A 23,218-nucleotide genomic window follows, 5' to 3' on the forward strand; every position below is an offset into this window, starting at 1 on the left:
TATTTCCTCATCTAAATTGATGTCTTCCTCTATCTCTTTTCCTTTCCCTAAAAATTTTGTGCTCAGTTGAACCTTAGGCTCTACTACATCCTTACATATATTTCTTTTCTATATGGAATGGAAACAATAGTAGACATACTTGGGCTTGTAGTAAAAACTACTACTATATTGACTGATGAAATACTTATAGAAATATTTGAAGAATCCAAAACTGGTGAAGACAAAATTATAGTACCCAAAACTAAAGTAGTCAAAGCTGGTGTGCTTACCACTGATGTACTCAAAACTAAAGAAGTCAAAATTGGAGAAGTCAAAACTAAAGTACTCAACTCGGTAGATGAGGAAGGATTTTGTAGCTCAGTAGTTGAATTAGAAGTTACTTCTATCAATAATATGCTAAGCTAAGTAGGGGAAAAGAGTTATTGGACATTTGATATATCATTGGTGGTCAAAATCAAGCTTGCTAAAGTTGTCTCCATACTTGATGTAGTCAATGTTTTGCTCAGGGAGTGAGGAAGTGATCCAATGAATCCTACAACTATCTTGATTGGGTCAATCTCCTCATCATCTCACTTTTCTTCTTTAGCGGCCTCTAGTCCTTGATGCTCTTCATCTTCTTCATTATCAAAATGAGTCACTACTTCAACATTCTCTTCCTCATCTTTCTCCTTATCTTCTTCTTCTTCATCATCATCATCCTTTACTTCAACTATAAAATTACTTGGTTTCTAAAGATGATAGAAATTTTTCCAAGTATTTGTAGCATTCCTAACAACATGCTCAATGTCCTTGATCAAAACAAGACAAGTATTAAACTTTAGAGTCAATTTTTCTTCATTTTTCTTTAATGAATTTTTCACCTTAGCATCGGATATGCTCAGTAACAACTACCTTAGGGTTTGTGCATATATGTCTTTGACTATTTGCATAGAAAAATCCCATCTTGGCTTTATCTTTTCTAATAATTCACTAGGGACTTGAGAAGTGAGTTGATCTGGTGAGTATTTCCACTTACCCATTTTATTTAACACCAAGTCTTCAAATTTCTTTTGCTCTTCTACTATCCTAATCTCATATTTCAATGATTTAAAATTTGTTATCCCTGCTCCTTCTTCCAATAGCTACCTATCTTGGAAGGTGGGTGGAGGTTTACTGAGTATAATGGCACCCTCTTTCTTTCATGACCTTCTTGTGAAGACTATAGTGGATGACTTTGCTAGCTCGGTGATGATCACCTTGCCCTTTTTCTTCAAAGGTTCTTCTCTCTTAGATTCTTCCTCATCCTCTGCTTCTTCACTTTGCTCATCCTGACCTTTTCCTTCAGTTAACAAGAGAGGTGCACTTGATTTTAGCTTTGGTATCCTTCACTTTCCTTTGTTGACTGCTTGTGGGAGCTTTATCTCAAGTTCAATACTAGTCTTGGCTTCATCATGTGTTCCAAAGTAAGAGGCCTTAGGATCAATTGGTTCATTAACAAGGGCTTAAATGATATCCTTTGTCTCATCAATATTCACCTCATAGCCAAGAGGTTTCACCCACACAATTTTAGGCTTAATTACTAGATATACACCTTGTCACTATCCACCATGAAGCATATATCATCCCTATAGTCTTCAAGTAACTTGTTTGGAATCCTAAACCTATTGTTCATTTTCTCCTTGAATACATCAAAGTAGTTGTCCATGATGTTGCTGTAGTTTTCATTCATCTTGGCAATATACTCATTTATTTGGTAGAGCACATGCATATCTTTTCTCCAGATTACATTGCCTTTAGAAGGGAAAAAATTCTATACATAAAACAATAGGTAGGTTAACAATGAACCAAACTTCCATGGGTTGTTCTTTGATGTTCTTATACTTTCCATGTTTTTGTTGAACAATCTCAACAATAGGTCAGCAAGGTCATGTGACAAGTTTTTCTTAACAACCTTATATGCCAAATCCATGGCTTCACATGACACATCAGTTTAGTTGGTTTGAACTGTATATCTTGTGTGCAATAACATGAATTCCCCAAACTTTAATTCTACATCAGCAACACTACTGATTTTCATTCCTTTGCCATCCCATTCAGCTAAGGTTTTCTTCTCCAACTCTGCTCAACCAGGGGTTTTCATCATTTTGGCTTTGGCTACCATTAGGAGGCTAGTGATTTGATGATTCATCTTCTTTGTTATTGGAATTGGTTGTTCTAACCACAACTGCCCATTATGCACCCGACTGAGGATAAACCTAACCCATTTGATTTGAAATTCTTGGGGCATATGAGGGATATGTGTCAAATGGGATTTAAGGCTCCATTTACACATAACTAACCTAGGGCATCATCCATTTCTAGAGTACCAATTTCTTGAATAGCACATTTGAAATGAGTATGAATGTCATTGATAAGAAGTACCTTAGGAGGAATTTGGGATTGAGCTCCACTTGGATCTAGGGTTTTAGCAATCGCAGGAGTGAGTTTTAAATCTGGTGCTTTCCATTCAACTCCATGAACCAACATGTTAGATCCTCACTTGAACTTGTTGCTGCTAGATGCCATTTCCACTCAATAGATTAAGAGAACTTTGAAAAACTTTTGCTAGAAATTCACTCAAGTCCCTTTGATCACATTGAAAATTTCTCTTCACAATAGCACTTGAAAATTAATGGTAGGAAATGAATTCAATCCATGTGTTTTGATTAAAAAAATCCATTAATGCTTGGTATGAAGGTAGATGAGTTGACATTATGCTTGATAGACTATCATCCACTACTTTCTATTGATCACTTGGTGAAGTCTTCATGACTCGGTAACAGTAGGTGTCTTTATTACTCTCGACCTTGCTCGATCGAGTCTATGACCCGACCTTGCTTGGTAGAGAAGGTAATTCAATAATAAATCATACTAATCTTGCTCAATGATCCCTTTGTATCTTGTATAAAGATTTGGTTCTTTGTCACCTTTCAATTGGAACTATTTTGGATGTTATCTTTGATAGCCTAGTTTCAGTTTTCCTATGAGAACTTAATTAGAAATTGTAGAGTCACCCAATTCTTGAGTGACCTTACCATCATTTCTTAGACTAGTATCCTTGGTAGACTTAGGAATCTATTGTTGTCTCATTTTCTTTCAGATTCTATCAACTTTTGCATTCTTTTCATCTTCAATTCTACCAGTATTCATACAATTCTTGGCAAGATGACCAAGTTCTATATAAATGAAACATCTTTTGGTGGTGTCTCTTTTCATCATATGATGTTTAACACAATTCATACCAATGTGTCCAAATTCTCCATAGTAATGACATCTACACTAGGTATTATAGTCTTGACCAAATATTACTTTCACAATTTGTTCTGTAGGATTTAATAACTTGGTTTTGCATTCTGATGCCTTGTGTCCATGTTTCTTACATTTATGATAGTTTCCTTCAAATCTTGGTTTCTCTTTGTATTCATTAGCCCTATGGACATGTTGACTTTAGTTGTAGCATTTTCCATTGAATTTTTCTTTTCTATTGCTCCAACATTTTTTTGATGTATGACTTATCTTACCATAGTGATTGCAAGTAGGTCTTTGATTCTTTTAAGCACATTGTTTGGAGGATTATCCTTCTTCTTTGTATCCAATTCTTGCTTTTCATTTTTTCCTATAGAGGTTTTTCTCATTCAAAATATTCATGTCTACTTGAGATTCATCATTCTCTCATTGATTTTATTTTTAGAGTTTAGATCATTCCTCAATCTTTCATTGATTTGTCTTTCAGATTTCAGATCATTTTTCATTCTTTCATTGATTTTTCTTTTAGAATTTAGATCATTCCTCATTCTTTCATTTTTGAATCTTAGGCTTATGATTTCCTCATTTGCATTAGAGAGATTATCAATAAGATCTTCTTGCTGAAGGGATTGGTTCTAGATTTCATTGTTCCTTCCATTTCTTTTATCTTGTTTCTTTGTTCCAAGACTTCACATAACCTTACTAACTAAATCTCTTCTTCTCTTCTTAGTTTCCTCACTTCTTCTTGTAGAGAACCATTTTTCTCTAGGAGTTCTTTGATTGCTTCATTTGATTCATTTGAGTTGTGAAGGGTGAAAGTCTTCAATTATATCTTCAATATAGAGATGATCATTCATTTGATTTGAAAGTTCCTCTCTTCTTTTCAAGGATTGGGAAAGTTGCTCCTTGGCTTTCTTGAGTTGGGCAATGGCCATTTCCAAATCCAACTTTTCATTATCAATAGCTTTGTCAAGCTTGAATATTTCCATATCCTTGATCTTTTCTCAAGCTCTTAAACTTTCTCCTGAGAACCACACTACTCTAATACCAATTGTTGGAAATATTCAAGACTATGCTAATTTACTGAGAGGGGAGGGGTGAATCAGTAACTTTTAAAATTTTAACCATTTCAATTCTTAATCTAGTAATTCAATTAGCACTTAATTCATCACATCTAATCTAATTGTATGCATGAGAAACTAAAAAAATGAAAGCATCCATAACACATTGACACAAAGATTTGGTGACCTAGAAACCTTTCAAATAGAAAGTAAAACTTGGGTGGGGATGATACCCACAAACTTTAGTACTGCAACATAAAGCTGGCTTGTTAAGGCTTACATTCATCACTTTTGATGATCTACTTTGTTAGGAGCAATTAGGACTACTAAGTCCACCTTGTGAGAGGATTTACAAACATACAATGAAGTATGCACTTAGTAAAGATATTTATGAAGGACTATTAGGTCTACCTTGTTAAATGATTTTGACTTTTTCACCTGTTAGGATGAAATAGTAGTATATCTTTGCTAAAAGAGATTCCTTTGTGTATAGATCACCTTTCTGTGATAGATATGTCTATGCTACTCCTTATGCTATTATAGCCTTTGCAATTCACTCTTTTTTTGCTACATTCATAACTTGAACATTTTTGCATAAACAATCACATTCACATTCTTCAAAATATTGATATGGTACAATATATTTCACATATATACCAAATCAAATTACATAATTACAAATTTGGCCATGATACAAGTTAACAAAAATATTACAAAGTTGGCAAACACTATAAACCATTCAATAAGCTTGGTAGTTATACACAATCTAAATAAATGTGTGTCACTAATAACAAACTTGATTGATATGTCAACATATTCATGATGGAATATTAAATCAATATACTTTTTGGATAAATGGAAGAAAACAAGTATTGTTTGCCTTGATTGAAAGTCCAGATGAGGTAAACTACTATTTGAGTTTGTGTGGTCAATGGGAAAAAATTTGAAAAGGGTCTAAAGAAGAACCAAGTGTATTTTGTAATCCATAAGGGACCAAGTTGTGGTAGTAGCGACCAAATGACAACAAACAATGATGACTGAGTGCCATTATAAATTTAAAAGTTTTTGAATGAGTACAAGGAGATTATTACTAAAGATATACATGATGGCTTACCACCAATAAGAAGTATAAGTTACTGTATGGACCTGATTCTTGGAGCTATTTTATCAAACAAAGCACCATATAGATTGACATCTACAGAGAATGAAGAAATTAATAGACAAGTAGAGGAGTTGTTATAGAAAGGTTTGATCAAGGAAAGTTTGAGTCTGTATGTTATACCTATTGTATTAGCACCTAAGAAGAGTGGAGAATGGAGGATGTGTACTAATTCTAGAGCTATTAACAACATCACAATGAAATATAGGTTTCCTATGTAGAGGATGGATGATATAATGGATTGTTTGAGTGGAGAAAAATATTTTACCAAGATTGATTTGAAGAGTGGTTATCATCTAATACAAATCAAAGAAGGTGATGAATGGTAGACTTCTTTAAAGACAAAAGATGGTTTATATGAATGGTTGGTTATGTCTTTTGGTTTGACTAATACACCTAGTACATTCATGAGGTTGATGAATGAAGTTTTGAAAAGATTTTTGGTTAAGTTTGTGATTGTGTATTTGGATGATTATCTGATATTCAATATGACTAAGGAAGAACATCTTGAGTATGTTAGACAAGTACTATAGAGATTAAATGAGGAGAAGTTTTTGATTAACTTAAAAATGTGATGCTTTATGCAAGAGGAAATTGTGTATTTGGGATGTGTGATTTCAAATGATAGTTTGAGAATGGATCTTGAGAGGTTAAAGAAATTTTAGAATGGCCCACACCTAAGAATGTGTTTGAGGTAACATCATTTCATCATTTGGCTAGTTTCTATAGAAATTTTATAAAGAGTTTTAGTTCATTTTGTACTGCTATGACTAAGACAGTCAGAGGAGATAAAAGGGAATTTATGTGGACATATGGGGATGATAAGATTTTTGATAATTTTAAATAAAAGGTTGCTAAGTTACCTATATTGGCTTTGCCTGATTTCAATAAGGTATTTCAAGTTGAATGTGATGCAAGTGGTAGTGCAATAGGAGTTGTGTTGAGTCAAGAAGGTAAACCTGTTTCTTTCTTTAATGAAAAGTTGAATGATGCTATTACCATATCTTTATATTTTAGTTCTATTTGTAATGTTATGATTGAGACAAAGAGAGGATATTTAAAAGAGATTTTAAGTGGAAACATGGGGTTGATAAGAGTTTTGATACTTTTAAACAAAAGGTTGTTGAGTTTCCTAGGTTGGCTTTGTCTAATTTCAATAAGGTATTTCAAGTTGAATGTGATGCAAGTGGTAGTGCAATAGGAGTTGTGTTGAGTCAAGAAGGTAAACCTATTTCTTTCTTTAGTGAAAAGTTGAATGATGCTATTACCATCTCTTTATGTTTTAGTTGTTGATACCTTTAATATTCCAAATCTAGAAATGTTAGCTTTACCAAAAAGATGCCCTTGCATTGCATACTCTAGAGCCATGTAACTATTGTTGTATGCACCACATCAACATTCACTCATCTAAAATACCTATCTACAAAAACACAACTATTATAAGTTTAGATCTGAAATATAATAGAAAATGTCGTGTTATCCTTACTATGTGCCTGCAACTCTGGTTTGTACATGTGATTCTTCCTCATTAAATAGTCTATCAAGGCCAAAGTCGACTATCTTTAAAATAATTTTCTCATCTAAGAAGACATTTTTTTCTTTAATATCTCTATGAATGATTTTCATTTGTGAATCTTCATGGAGGTAGATAAAGCCATGAGAAATTCCAATAATAATATTATACAACTTTTCTCAATCTAGCACCCTACACTTTTCTAGATCTGTAACCCCAAATCCTAAACTATGTCATCTTTTTCAAATAAGAGACACAATACTAAAAGAGAAAATAAAGCTCCCCATGTAAATTGCCGCAAAGAAAGGTGTCAAGGCTCTTGTTGGTAAAATACTCATAGACAATCAACCTTTCATCTCCGTCAATGCAACACCCAAATAGCTTAACAAGGTTGTAGTGCTAAACATTGGCCACAATCTTTACTTCATTCATAAACTCTTCTTTTCCTTGTCTAGACTTTAGAGCCAATTTTTTCACTACTATTTTCTTTCTATCCTTAGTTCTTCCTTGAAAGACTAACACAAAATTAGAGCCCTACGTGTCTATTTAAACAACCTTCATGGTCTAACTAGAAGGGTATTTCCTCAAGTCAATAATTATAAATAGTAGAAGTCCCACCTTATATGTACAACACTAAAACCCCCCTCTTAGAATTTATTATTATCATAAAAAAAAATTGTGGCTTGTGCAAGTTCTTCCAAATTGAAGATAAAACTTCGTTCATGCTGAAGTAAGCCAGATTAATGCAACACATCTTAAAAATCAACCAATAAGTGGGATAAATTATAATCCATTCAACATTTATGAAATAATTTCATTATATATAGGCATATCATGAGGCAAAACACAACATGTTTTAATACAAAAATATCAACCCTTCTCCATTACGCATATCCTGATTTCTATATCTGATTCCATTATTCATAACTTTTGTTCTAAACATCTTCTTGAAAATCCATTTGGTTTAATTTCTCTAAATTGGACCTATTAAAATATATCCAAGCCTGAGTACAATATAATATGCCAATTATAAATTATTATGTCTACATGGAGATCTAGTTGCTCTATCATAAACTAGAAGTAAAACAGAAACCCTACATAGGGCATCAAATAAATTGCTTAAAATGACTCCAAATGAAACCAAAACAATTTAATATTGATCCTATATGAATATATTTTCATAATTTATAATCCATTAATTTATCCAATACATAAATCATTTTATAATATCAAATCTTTGTCCACACCCTCAATGGAGATCCTTAAAAACTAATCTTTACTCAATTACACATAACTTACACAAATCTAAATGAAAATGGTGCAAAAAAATTGGAAATAAATTCTAGTTCACATATCTTTCCAATGAATATAAATAGAGTTCATGTTTCATCCAACTCTGTTTGTACCAAACATTGCAATCTGACTATAGTTGGGCATCCTCAAATCTACAATTTACAAGCTTTGCCAAAACTTGTATAACTTCTTCATTTCTGCATGAAATTACTCCAAAATAAAGAGAGAAGAAATATAATTTATACCAATATCTAAATATATAGATTATACAAGGTTTCTAGGCCATGCCTGGAACCAACATGAATCCAAAAAAACCAATCAAAATAGCGATAGTTGAAAATACCAAAAATTCTCCAAAATGATTCTTTCTTCTTCTTATTCTCATTAATTGATTTGGAATGATCATTAAAATTATTTAATATTATTTTCAATATTTGAGAACTTCTCAACCAACTTTTGAATCAACTTGTTACATTCTTTAACCCTTTTTTTTGCATTTTTGACGACATTTACTTTTTATGACAAAATGGCTTCATGGCATTTACATCTTGACCAAAATACAGTATGAATGACTCAAATGGATTTAAATATCTCAAATAATGAATCTTAACCTTTTCATTTTATTTTACTTTAGGTGCTCCTACACCATACTCACAACCTTGAAAAGTTTCTAAGTCTCTTAGAAACATGGAACCAATAACCTACAAAAAGAAACTAGACCAGAAATCTTCACATTTTTCTTCACTCAACTTATTTTCCTCTTCATACCTCTATCACCATCATATCTTCCTTTAAGGACACAAGACTGCCCTCAAAATTACCTTTTCAAATACTCCTATCAGTGGAGCATTAATGGCTACAACTTCATGATGCCTTATCAGTCAAAGATCCCCCATTACTATGTTGATTCAAACTCACCGAAACTAATTCTCCATGTGCCTCACCTAGGAGTCCTCCTCTTTGCCTCTCTCCCTAGTCTCTTCACATCCATTGGACCTTTCCATGGCCCTTGACAAAACTTCCATATCTATCAACACAATAATACAAAATATTATTTTTGTAGCAAGATGGACAAGAATCTACAACCAAAACCTCATCAACAAATCAGGTCCTGGTGTGGATTGCCTCCTTTGACGCTCTATCCACACAGTCAACATCTTCAAGCTTTAATACCAATATGATGTAGAGCATCTTAAAATCAACCAATAAGTGGGATACATTCTGATCCCCTCAATATTTATGAAATAATTTCATTATATAGAGGTATCTTATGAGACAAAATACAACATGTTTTAATACAAAAACATCAACCCTTCTCCATTACTCATATCCAGATTTCTATATCTGATTCAATTACTCATAACTTTTGTTATAAACATCTTTTTGAAAAACCCTTTGGTGAAATTGTTCCAAATTTGACCTATTAAAATATATCCAACCCTAAGTACAATATAATGTACTAATTACAAATTATGATTTTTGCACGGAGACCCAATTCCTCTGTAATAAACCAAAAGTAAAACAAAAACCCTACCTAGGGCATCAAATAACTTGCTCAAAATCACTCCAAATAAAACCAAACCAATTTTATATTGATCCTATATAAATATAGTTTCATAATCTATAAGCCATTAATTTATCCAATACATAAATCATTTTATAAGATAAAATCGTTGTCCACACCTTCAATAGAGATCCTTAAAAACTAGTCTTTACTCAATTACACATAACTTACACAAATATGAATGAAAATTGAAAAAAAAATTGAAAATTAAATCTAGTTCACATATATTTCCAATGAATATAAATAGAGTTCTTTTTTCATCCAAATGTGTCTGTACCAAACATTGCAACTTGATTGTAGTTGGGTATCCTCAAATCTGCAATTTACAAGCTTTGCCAAAACTTGAATAAATTCTTCATTTCTACATGAAATTACTCCAAAATAAAGAGAGAGAAAATATAATTTATACCACTATCCAAATATACATATTATACAAGGTTTTTAGGTTTTACATGTCCGCACAAGGCCTGGAACCAACATGAATCCAAAAAAACCAATCAAAATAGCAAGTTGAAAACACCAAACATTATCCAAAATGATTCTTTGTTCTTCTTATTCTCATTAATTGATTTTTAATGACCATTACAATTATTTTATATGATTTTTGATAGTTGAGAACTTCCCAACCAACTTTTGAACGAACTTGTTGCATTTTTTAACCCTTTTTTTTGCACTTTTGACAATATTTAATTTTTATGACAAAATGGCTTCACAATGTTTACATCTTGAGACAAATACAACATAAATGACTCAAATGGATTTAAATATATCAAATAAGGAATCTTAACCTTCTCATTTTATTGTACTTTAGGTGCTCTTGCACCACAAATTGAGGAGAAAATGCATGCCTTCCTGTAGCATCAGAAAATGATTTCAAGTTTAAAAAATCAAAAATTAAATTAAAACATAAAAGAAGGCCAAAGTAAGAAATAGAGATATAAGTTAGAAGTAACACCTTTGCTCTGGGTAGCAGTACTTATTGGTCCTCCAAAAATGGTAGATTTCACTCTTTTTCTTAAAGCAATCAAACAAACGGGTATCACCAGAACTATGCCTATCATGACCCCCAGTACTATAGGTAATGTTTTTGAGGATTTATCTACGTAGCAAAAAAATTGATTGTTATGTAGTGAAATTGAATAGATCAGATACCTAAGAAAAACTCATCTCATAAACAAACAAACAGGCATATTCAAGAGAATAATTGGAAAAAACACACAAAGTGGGTGACTTAATTAGCTTGATTAACATAATTATTTGACAAACTACAATAATATTAACTGGGTTAAAAAAATAATCCTCTAAGTGTACAATAGGATATGAAGATCTAAAATAAAAGCTCTTATGCTATCTTGATAATCAAAGAAATAAAAAATAGAGCATAAACAATGAACAACCAAAATCAAAATCAAAACCCTACTTTTATTGAATGTGTATTTCTGAAAGTAAAGAGTACATTGTAAATAAAAACTAAAACACTTAACCTTGACTATTAATCAATGGAGATAGTAAAAACTACAATAAAATATCCTAAAAAATAACATGCAAAGAGATTGCATGAAAATTAGAGTTTTGCATAATATGCAAACTAATTAACAAATAATTAAAACCAATGCCTATGAGGCTAACTTTAACATTTAGTTTTATTAAGCATGAAATAAATAAAACAATCTAAATTAAAAAAATGATGAGGTGGAACCAGAGCACCATTGAGAATGCATTCAATGCATGACCAATGCATGCCTTCATGAGTGGAAAGTGTGGAGTGATGCAGTGAAGGCAGTGGTGCATGCCTTCAATCCCCCCCTACATGAACAATGAGAGTGAGACCGCGTGAAGTAAAATTCATTGTAGTGAGAGCTTTAGTGAGGATATCAACAACTTTCTTAGAAGTTGGGCAAAACTATAACTCTACTATACCATTTTGAACCAAATCTCAAATGAAGTGATGTCGAATTTCAATTTACTTTGATCTAGCATGAAACACTATATTTTTGGTTATTGCAATGGCACTAATATTATCACAAATAATAGTTGTAGGATGTTCATGAACCAAATAAAAATCTTCCTAAATCCTTCAAATCTATATCACTTGACAACTAGCTGTTGTTACTGCAATATACTTTGTTTCTGCTGAACAGAGAGCCATGGTTACCTGCTTTTTACTACTCCATGAAATAACTCCTAAACTGATGTAGTGCAGGGTAGAGGAATCCACAAAGGATATTTCCTAGCCCCTTGCAATATAATGGAACAATAGAAACACAACAACAAGAAAAAATAATGCAAGATTTGATACCAAATTACAATAATATATTCATAAAATATAACTGATTACATGCAATGTACCAGGCTGTAAGGCCTTCCCGGTTATGGCCAAATACAAAGAAATTAATAGTTTTGCAAGATACCTCAAGATCCAACCCAAAAAATAGCTATTCTAGATCCACACTCTAGTAGAAATCCCCAAGGAAGATCTCAACTTGTTCTTGCAAGCCCACCAAGCAATCTCCTTGTTTTCCAAGCCACGGCTACTAGCTCTTCTCCAAATTTTCTCCTCAAGCTCCTCCTCTTCTCCATGATGGATGAATAATGAATAAAGATTTACCCACAACCCCTACTTGTACCAATATAAGACACAAGTCATTATAGAACACAAATTAAATAAAAATACATAAATTAAAAGCCACAAGTCAACTTGCAACAACAATTAAATGTCCAAAAATTGATATCTGAGAAAAATCATCATATCTCCTAGCTATGATATAATTAGAACTCATGCTTTGAATCATAGGTATTAATCTAGGTCCTCTACAATCCCTTAAATTCATAAATTTTTATTCCTTAAGAAAAAGTGTGCATACATCCCAAAAGTCACGCACAACAAACTGTCGTGCAAAATTGCCAAAAATTGATACTCTGAGAGAATTTCTATATCTCCCAACCTATAATGAATTAGGACTTTCACTCTTGATATCTATGCCCTCTTCAATCCTTTAAGTGTGAAGCTTCTCATTCATTAAGGAAAAATAGTTACACGCTTTGCAATAGGCACTTAGAAACTAGAAAAAATGTAGTTCCAGTAGCAAGGTACAACCAACTCAAGCTTCAATTCAATCCATCCAATATCGATGAAATCATGAGGAAAGGTTCTCCAATGTGTCTCCAACACATACCTAACCATTAAAATCATAACTCCACCAAAATTGAAGCCGAGTGTTCCACAACACTTAACCAAAATCCTCTAAACATGTAGAATTGCAAGCAAACCCAAGATGCTTCTGCATCAGACTCCCTAGGTAAATAGAAAAGTGTGTCCCACACTTTGATGCCCAAAGAAAGAGCAACAACCTCTTCATCTTCACCAAAGGCTTCCACTCTAACAAGGACAAGAAAACCAATCTACACATCATCCACGTCCACATCATTTTGTCAAACACAAGAATCTCAACCACCCAATCAACATGCTCACATCCAAGAAAAAATTGAACATAATGCTTCAACAAAAAACCCTCATCCACATCAATAATTAGTGAATCCACACCAGCAACAACAAGCTCCATATCAGCAACAATATGTAACTCCACAAAAACATATGCCAAACTCTCAACACTAACCATCTTATTGCTCACAACAAGATACTTTGCAACACACAACTCATCACCAACAACAACTGAATCATACATGACCAAGTGCTTTGCAATTTCTATGTCAAACCCAACCAACTGATCATAAAAACTAACCTCTATCCCAGCATCAACAAGGCTAGGAATATCTTTAGCAAAAAACTCTATTTTCTCTACAAGTTTTGTATTAGACTCCACAATCTAATCAAAAAAACCAACCTCTTTGACTTCAACCTTGGTATGCCATCTTCTTTCACGAACAAGTTTCTTAACTGGCCAAACAACTCTCTTCTAGATCGGTAGACTCTAGCTCCACAAAAATCTACAAAATGCCTTCCTCGTCCTATCCTTATCTCGATCATCTGAACTAGTTTCAAACTGAGCAACCACCTTCTTAGTTTTGTTAGCCAAACTAGCCTCAAATCAAGCAAACATCTTAGAAAAATTCCTCTCCACCACATCATAGAGATTCACAATCATGTTAGGGTCCAATCCTCTTGGAGCCATCTCCCAAAATCTTTATAAACACTCTATAAAAACCCTTTCATATGCTCCTTGTGACAACCTCAAATTTTTTGCAAGTTAGATCGCAAACTGCCACCTTGCATGAACAATCAGGAACCACATCACAAGTCCAAGACCACAGATCTCCAGTCCACAAACTCTCTATGAAATCATGAAGAAAGGTTATCCAATGTGTCTCCAACACATACCTAACCATGAAAAGCATAACTCCACCAAAATCTAAGCCCAATGTTGCACAACACTTAACCAAAATCCTCCAAACATGTAGGATTGGAAACAAACCCAAGATGCTCCTGCATCAAACTCTTTAGGTAAATTGAAAAGTTTGTCCCATACTTTGATGCCCAAAGAAAGATCTGCAACCAACTTTATCTTCACCAAAGGCTTCCACTCCAATATGAACAAGAAAACCAATCTGCACATCATCCACATCCATATCATTCTGTCAAACACCAGAATCTCAACCACCCAATCAGCATGCTCACACTCAAGAAAAAATTGAACATAATGATTCATCAACAAACCCTCATCCACATCAACAACTAGTGAATCCACACCAACAAAAAAAAACTTAGGGTAGTACAAGGTAGGGGAATCCCCAAAGGAGATTTCCTATCCCCCAACAATATAACCACATAGCAAAAATGCAACAACAAGAAACAATAATGCAAGATCTGATACCAAATTACAATAATATATTCATAAAATATAACTGATTACATGCAATGTGTTGGGATGTAAGGCCTTCCCAATTATGACCAAATATAAAGAAAATTATAGTTCTACAAGATCCCTCAAATCTAATCCAAACACTAGCTTTTCCTAATACACACTCTAGTAGAAACCCCCAAGGAAGATCTCAACTTGTCCTCGCAAGCCCACCAAGCAATCTCCTTATTTTCCAAGCCACAGCTACTAGCTCTTCTCCAAATTTTCTCTTCAAGCACCTCCTCATCTCCATGATGGATGAATAATGACTAAAGACTTCCCAAAAACCCCTACTTATACCAATCCAAGCCACAAGTTAGATCAGAACACAAATTAAATACAAATAGATGAATTAAATGCCACAAGTCAGCCTGCAATAGCAATTAAATGTCCAAAAATTGATATTCGAGAAAAATCATGATATCTCCTAGCTCCGATGGAATTAGAACTCATGCTTCAAATAATAGGTAGTATTTTAGGTCCTCTAAAATAAATTAAATGTGAAAATTTTGATTCCTTAAGAAAAAGTGCACATACATCCTGAAAGTCACCACAATAGATTATCGCGCGAAACTGCCAAAAATCAATACTCCAGGAGAATTGCCATATCTCACAACCTATAATGTATTAGGACTTGTTCTCTTGATAAAAGGAATTAATCTAGGCTCTCTTAAATCCTTTAAGTTCATAACTTCTCATTAATTAAGGAAAATTAGTTACACACTCTACAACAAGCACCCAAAAACCTTAAAAAAATGTAGTTCCAGCAGCAAGGTACAAATAGCTCAAGCTTCAACTCAATCAATCCAATCTCTATGAAATCATGAGAAAAGGTTCTCCAATGTATCCCCAACAATTCCCTAACCATTAAAATAATAACTCTACCAAAATCCAAGCCCGATGCTCCACAAAACTTAACCAAAATCCTCCAATCATGTAGGATTGCAAGCAAACCCAAGATGCTCCTGCATCATAAACCAAGTGAGAAAACATAACCAAATGTTGATTTTTGATCATCCATTGAACTGGCCCAATCAAAATCCATGTAGCCAACTAGCTCAAACTTATCATTGGGAGAATAACAAATACCAAAAATTGTGTGTACCACTCACATACCTTAAGATTCTTTTTGTAGCTTGCCAATGAGACTCATGTGGATATTGCATGAACTGAGAGATGAGGCTCATGTCATAAATAATATAAGGTTTTATTTTAGTAAGGTACATGAGTCTCCCAACCAAAATTCTATATAATGTAGGATCAATATGGGGACTTGGATCATCCTTGGTTAACTTTTAACCTAGGGCTACAAGGATAGCAACTGCCATGCATGACATCATTACAAACCACTTCAATAAATCAACAACATACTTGGTTTGAGAAATGTATATACCCTTAGGTTGTTTCTACACCTCTACCCCCAAGAAAATAATGCATAAGTCCTAGATCTAAAATTTCAAATGCTTGTTTCATTTCTTCTTTGAATTTCTCCATGAGAGATGGGCTATTAGGTGTAAAAATGAGATCATCAACATAAAGGAAAATAATTAAAATATCATTACCAACATGTTGGATATAGAGAGTTGGCTCTAAAGGACAAAAAATGAATCCTTTATTTAAGAAATAACTATTAATTTTTGTATACAAAGCATGTGGTTTTTGCTTCAATCCATAGAGTTCATTTTTCAGCTTGTAAACCAAGTGTTCTTTTCCTAAAATTTTATAGCCAATAGGATGATCTACATAAACCTCTTCATCAATATAACCATTTAGGAAATCTGATTTTACATCCATCTGATAGATTGACCACTTGTTTTGAGCAGAAATAGACAATATAATTTTAACTATATCAAAGCTGGCAACTGGAGCAAAAGTCTCTGAATAATCTACTCCAGGTGTTTGTGTGAATCCCTTGGCAACTAGTCTAGCTTTGTGTCTTTTCATAGAACCATCAGCATGATATTTCACCTTGTAAATCCATTTGACACAATTCTCCTATTTGTCTTTTGGAAGTGGAACTAATTCCCATGCATCATTTTTCTCAATAACATGCATTTCTTCATTCATAGGATCAATCCACATTGGTTTTGTCACAACTTTTTCATAAACAAAAGGTTCAACTTGAATGGAACTTACTATTAAAAAGTTAGAAAAAAATTGCATAGTAGAACTCCTCTAATATATTTCATTTAAACTGCATACCTTTGTGAGGAACTTGGACTGGATTGTGAGTTTGAACTTTCACCTAAGGAGGAAATTGGTGAACTTGGCAAACTTGGGCTTGGGATTCCACTTGAGCTTGTGGGGAGAGAAGGGACTTGAACATTTTCATTACCCATGATGAATGGTGTAGATTGTTTAACTTATTTCTTTCATTACCATACTTCCCCATCATAAAAAATCACATCTTGAATAATAATCCATTGCTTTGTGTTAGGTTCATAAAATTTATATCCTTTGGTGGAATTTGAATATCCCAAAAAGATACAAATTTGGGATTTCACATCCAACATTTTCCTAATTGTAATAAGAACATGAACATATGTAGGGCAGCCAAATACATGAAAGTAAGCTACTTAGGGCTTGTGTCCACTTCAAGCTTCCTTTGGAGTGATATTATGAAGCACTTTTGATGGGATTCAATTCAAAATATAAACTATGGTTTCCACTACAACTCCCCAAAAAGTATTTGGAAGGTTCTTAGACTTTAACATACTTCATGCCATATCCATAATGGTACAGTTCTTTCTTTCTACAATACCATTCTATTGGGGGTTAAAGGTTGTCGTAAGTTGTCTTTGAATGCCATGCATATCATAAAAATCAGTAAACTCTTTGGAGATGAATTCTCCCCCTTTATTTGTTCTGAGTATTTTGACAGAATGCCCACTTTGCTTTTTTGCCATAGCTATAAAATGCTTGAAGCATTGAAGTGCTTCATATTTCTGCATAAGAAAAGAAACCCATGTGTTGCATGAGAAATCATCAATAAAAGTCAAAAAATAGATATTCTTACCCAAGGATTCCTCTTGCATGGCACCACAAATGTCAAAATGCACAAGCTCTAGAGGGAGATTTTGTCTTTCATGACTTATTCACCAGATAACTTTCTTGATGTTTCTTACCAAGAGCACAACCTGAAGAAACTTCTTTTTCATGAATGAAAGGAAGTCCTCTCACCATATCCTTTTAATGAAGCAAAATTAAGCCCTAGAAATTAAAATGACCATATCTTTGATGCCATATTAGCAAGAACCAAAGTGAGAGGAAACAATCTATTCTCTATCATGCAAGTCTTTTCTATGAGATGATGGTTAACTGATCTACAAAAACTTTGCAATAGTTATCCTCAAAAATAACCTTATAATTTATTTTCTACAAGCTTCCCAATACTCAAAAGATTATGTTGTAACTTGGACACATGCAAGGTGTCATGAATATAAGTAATTTCTCCTTGTTTAGTTTTCATTGCAAGTGTACCTTTTCCCATAACATCAACCTTTTTATCATCACCAAATTTTACTTGACTTCTCATGGACTCATCTAATTTGATAAAGAGATTATATTTACTTATCTTGTAGGTTAGGAAAGACACAAACAAGACCCCTTATGAACTATTGTTTTGTCACTAACCTACAATTAAGTATTTCAAAAATTTTGGTAACAAATGTTATATCAAAAGAGATGATGATGTTGATAAATTTTATGCTAGAAGTGATGAAGGTATGTTTCTTGGTTATTCATTAAAAATCAAAGCTTATAGATGTTATAATCTGAGAACTAAGACTATTGTTGAAAGTGCAAGTGTAAGAGTTTATGAGAAATTTAGGATACAAGAAAGAATAGTTGACTACAATTTTGATGATGAGAATGTTGTTGTTACTAAACCAAAGAATGATGAAGTATTCTTGATACTAACAATGATTTGCATAATGAAGGTGAGCTAAGGCAGGAAAAAAGTTTAGAACCTAGAACAAAGCTAAGAGTTGAGATAACAACTCATACTTCTAGTAAGAATATGACAAAGAATCATCCACCAAAGTAGATCATCGACAACAAAGATAAAGATGTGATGAAAAAAAATGGAATAAATGAAGAAATATGTTTGATATCTCAAGTAGAACCAAAGAATATAGATGAGGCATGTAGAGATGACTATTGGAAGCAAGCTATGAAACAACAACTAGATCAGATAGTGAATAATGAGACATGGGAATTGGTCCCTAGAACAATAGACAAGAATGTGATAGGAACAAAATGGGTATTTAGGAACAAGATGAATGAAAAAGGTGAAGTTGTAAGGACAAAAGAAAGATTGGTATGTAAGGGTTACTCACAACAAGGAGTAGGCTATGAAGAAACCTATGCTCCTGTGGCAAGAATTGAAGTAGTAAGGTTATTCTTAGCCTATGCAACACATAAGAAATTCAAAGTGTATCAGATGGATGTCAAGTCAAATTTTTGAATGAAGAACTTGAAGAAGAGGTATACATAGAACAACTTGAAGGTTTTCCTTTAATAGATGATAAGGACATGGTATGCTGATTGAAGAAAGTATTGTATGACTTAAAACAAGCACCCAAAACTTGGTATGCAAGGTTGGACAAGCATTTGAAAAAACTTGGATTTAGAAAAAGTATGGAAGACAATAATCTATACTTAAAAGAAATAGGTGATGGATTGTTGATTTTGGTAATATTTGTTGATGATATCATATTTGGAGGAGATGATAGTGAAAGTGACAAATTTGTAGAAGAAATGAAGAAGGAAATTGAAATGAGCATGATATGGGAAATGAAATACTTCCTATGATTGCATATTGTGTAGGATAAAGAAGAAATATTTATTTCTCAAACTAAGTATTTGAAAGATCTATTGAAAAGGTTTGGTTTGGAAACATGTAAAGTAGTTGGAACACCTGTGATAACTGGACACAAGTTATCTTCAAAGGATGAGACACCTACTATTGAGCAAAAGAATTATAGATTTATGATTGCAAGATTGAAATATCTAATTCACACAAGGCTAGATATAGAAAATGCAGTTGGAATTGTTGTAAGATTTCAAGCTGACCCCAAAGAAGCACATTATGCAAAAATTAAGTGGATATTTAGATATCTAAAAGGAAAATTAGAGTTTGGATTATGGTATGATAGATCTAATGATTTCACTTTATATTCTTATACTGATGCTGATTGGGCATGCAGTATGGATGATAGAAAGAGCACCAGTAGTGGAGCATTCTTTCTTGGAGGAAGATTGGCTTCTTTGTTAAACAAGAAGCATAATTGTATCTCATAGACTATAGTAGAGGCAAAATATGTTGTAGCAACAAACAATTGTAATCAAGTTGTTTGGATGAAGTAGATGTTGAAGGATATAAGGATAGAATTCAGTGAACCTATTGTCATACATTGTGATAAAACAAGAATAATGAATATGTCTAAGAATCTAGTGTTGCATTCTCAAACTAAGCACATTTCTATCAAATAACACATGATGAGAGAGAAAGTTGCAGAAAAGGAAATCAGATTGGAGTATATAAGAACCAAAGAGCAGATTGAAAATATTTTCACTAAGCCTCTTCCCAAAGAGACTTTTGAGTATTTTTGAGGTATGCTAGGGGTTATAGCCCTACCTACATTAGATTATATGATGTAAGAGTGCATCAATCCAGTGGTAGAGCACTATTGTTTGTTTAGACTAAATGCTGATGCAACTTGTATGGGGGAGTATTTGTGATGGATAGTGTCATCTAGGACTCTTGATAGATGTTGTTATGAATAATGTATTTGGACACTTGAGTAGGTTAGAGACATTTGTTGTAGAGATTGATAGGATGCTATGATAGATGGTTGCTGAAACCTTTGTCATTGATGTCCATGGGGGAGAGATTACATCATGAAAAATATTTTGATACATGGGAGAAGTTATAGAGCACATTGAGGTATATCAATGGGGGAGAAGAGTATGAAAAATTTATGTTAGTAATAATGATAAGGAAACATAGAAGCCAATAATACTAATGAGGAGGATTTGGAAAGAAAGGATAAAAATCTTTAATAGTTGGTATTTTTGGAACTAGATGTTTTTAATCTATGTTGCCATCAATGCCAAATGGGGAGATTGTTGGAAGCATGAATAATGATGATATTCCTATGGTGGAGTATTTTAAAAACATTGTTAGATCATTAACATAATGATATGTTACATTCATGATTGTGTTTGCCATTAATGTCAATATAGCAATTTTTTATGGTATCTGACAGAAGAACAATGGTAAAGATTATGTTGGTAAGGATAGATCATTGAGTATTTTCACTATCAAGGTGAATGGGAGATACTACTAAGTGTCTAGTATATGAAACTAACCTCAAGTGCAAAAATATAAAGTCTAGAAGAAGTTGTGCAAGTTTTGGTGAAGACTATTTAGAGATAGAGTTTATAGAAGCATGTTTTGGTAAACTTGTTATATCTCTTAGTAGAGTTGTTATTTTGAGAAGCAAGGTTAAAGGTGTGTAGAAGACATGATGGAGATGACTTGGCTAAGCTTGCTCATCATAATATTACACATATGAAAAGCTATTTAAGTTACAAAGTGATAGATTGATATTATCGCTAAGTAAAATATGTTCTTAATGAGGTCCTATAATAATAAATTGAGAAGGTGTAATAGCCGACTCAGGGGAATTATTTTATGGACTTGGTATAAAGGAAGGATATTTTCCATTGATATACAACAATAGTAGAAGAGAGAAAAGATATGGACACTAAGTAATTAGGTTGATATGCAAAACAGAGAAAATTTGGAGATAACTTTGTTGCCAAGGTTTTATTTTGAGATCCAATATTTGATATTTGGATTCAAGGTTTGTGACCTAGTCTACAAGATCTAACAATGATTGGTCTGGTTGTTATGATAGAGGAAAGAGAATAAACATAGTATGAATAATTATTCTACAAGGAATAGTTAAGAGATTAGTTGGACAGTAAAATTAAGTGGTCTTGCCCCAAACACTGTTTAGATAGTGGATCCTTCTGCCTTCTACAACTCCTAACAGGGTTGGTAAAACTCCTAACATGGTTAGAATCTTTTACCAAAGATTCAAAGTCTCCTAATAGGGATTTTTATGCATTTAATGTGTTTATCAACTCCTAATAGGATCCATTCTCTAACAAGGAATATATATATATATATATATATATATATATATATATATATATATATATATATATATATATATATATATATATATATATATATATATATATATATATATATATATATATATATATATATATATATATATATATATATATATCAGTATATCTTTGTGGGCATCATTCCCACTGGGGTTTTCCCTCTGATCAAGGCTTTCCCTAGTTAAAAAATCTAGTGTAATTTCGTATGTGCCTCTTGCTATGGTTGCTATTTACATTAGTTACATGGTTAAGATTAATTAACGTTGATAAATGTTTTAGTTGGATAACTAATTCATCCCCCCTCTCTTAGTTATCTTGGTGGACCATTATTTCTAACACATATGTGCTTAGGGACCCCTAGGGACATATTTGCTTTGTTCTAATGGGACAAAAGGGGTCTAGGTTGAAAGGGATCTGGGTCAAAATGGGTTATAGGTTATCCTATGACCCCTTTCGATGTATTTCATGACAACATATGTCCCTAGAGGTCCTAGGACCCCTACGGACCTATTTGATTTTTTCCAATGGGTCAAAATTTTTGACACATTTCATGACAACATATGTCCTTAGGGGTCCTAGGACCCCTAGGGACCTATTTCGTTTGTTTGAATGGGATGAAAGGGGTCCTAGGTTATCTTATGACCCCTTTCGATGCATTCATGACAACATATGTCCCTAGGGTCCTAGGACCCCTAGGGACCTAATTTGTTTGTTCGAATGGGTCAAAAAGGGTCATAGGATAACTGATGATGCCTTTTGATGCATTTCATGATAATATATGTCGATAAGAGTCCTAGGACCCCTAGGAATGTATTTGGTTTGTTTAAATTAGTCAAAAGAGGTCATAGGATAACCTCTGACCCCTTAGGATGCATTTCATGACAATATATGTCCCTAGGGGTCCTATTTGGTTTGTTTGAATGGGTTGAAAGGGGTCATATGTTATTCTATGATGCGTTTTGATGCATTTCATGACAACATATGTCCCTAGGGGTCCTAGGACCATTAGGGACTTATTTAGTTTATTCGAATGGGCCAAAAGGGGTCATAGGATAACCTTGCTAGGATTAACCTCAGACAAAAATAATAGTTACATGCAAATATAACCAATATCAAAAAATAATAGATTGCACAGAAGAGAAGACAAGACACCAAGATTTAACGTGGTTCACCCAATCCCTGGGCTACATCCACCAACAACAAGTCTAATATTATTATTATCCAGTGATTACAATCTACAATCCCTTATAGCTCAATACCACCATAAGAAGCCACAATATCACCATTACATTATGAAATCCC

The sequence above is a fragment of the Cupressus sempervirens genome, chromosome 1, assembly GCF_028749045.1.
Source record: "Cupressus sempervirens isolate cs-2001-9-10 chromosome 1, ASM2874904v1, whole genome shotgun sequence".
NCBI classification, from domain to species: Eukaryota; Viridiplantae; Streptophyta; class Pinopsida; order Cupressales; family Cupressaceae; genus Cupressus; species Cupressus sempervirens.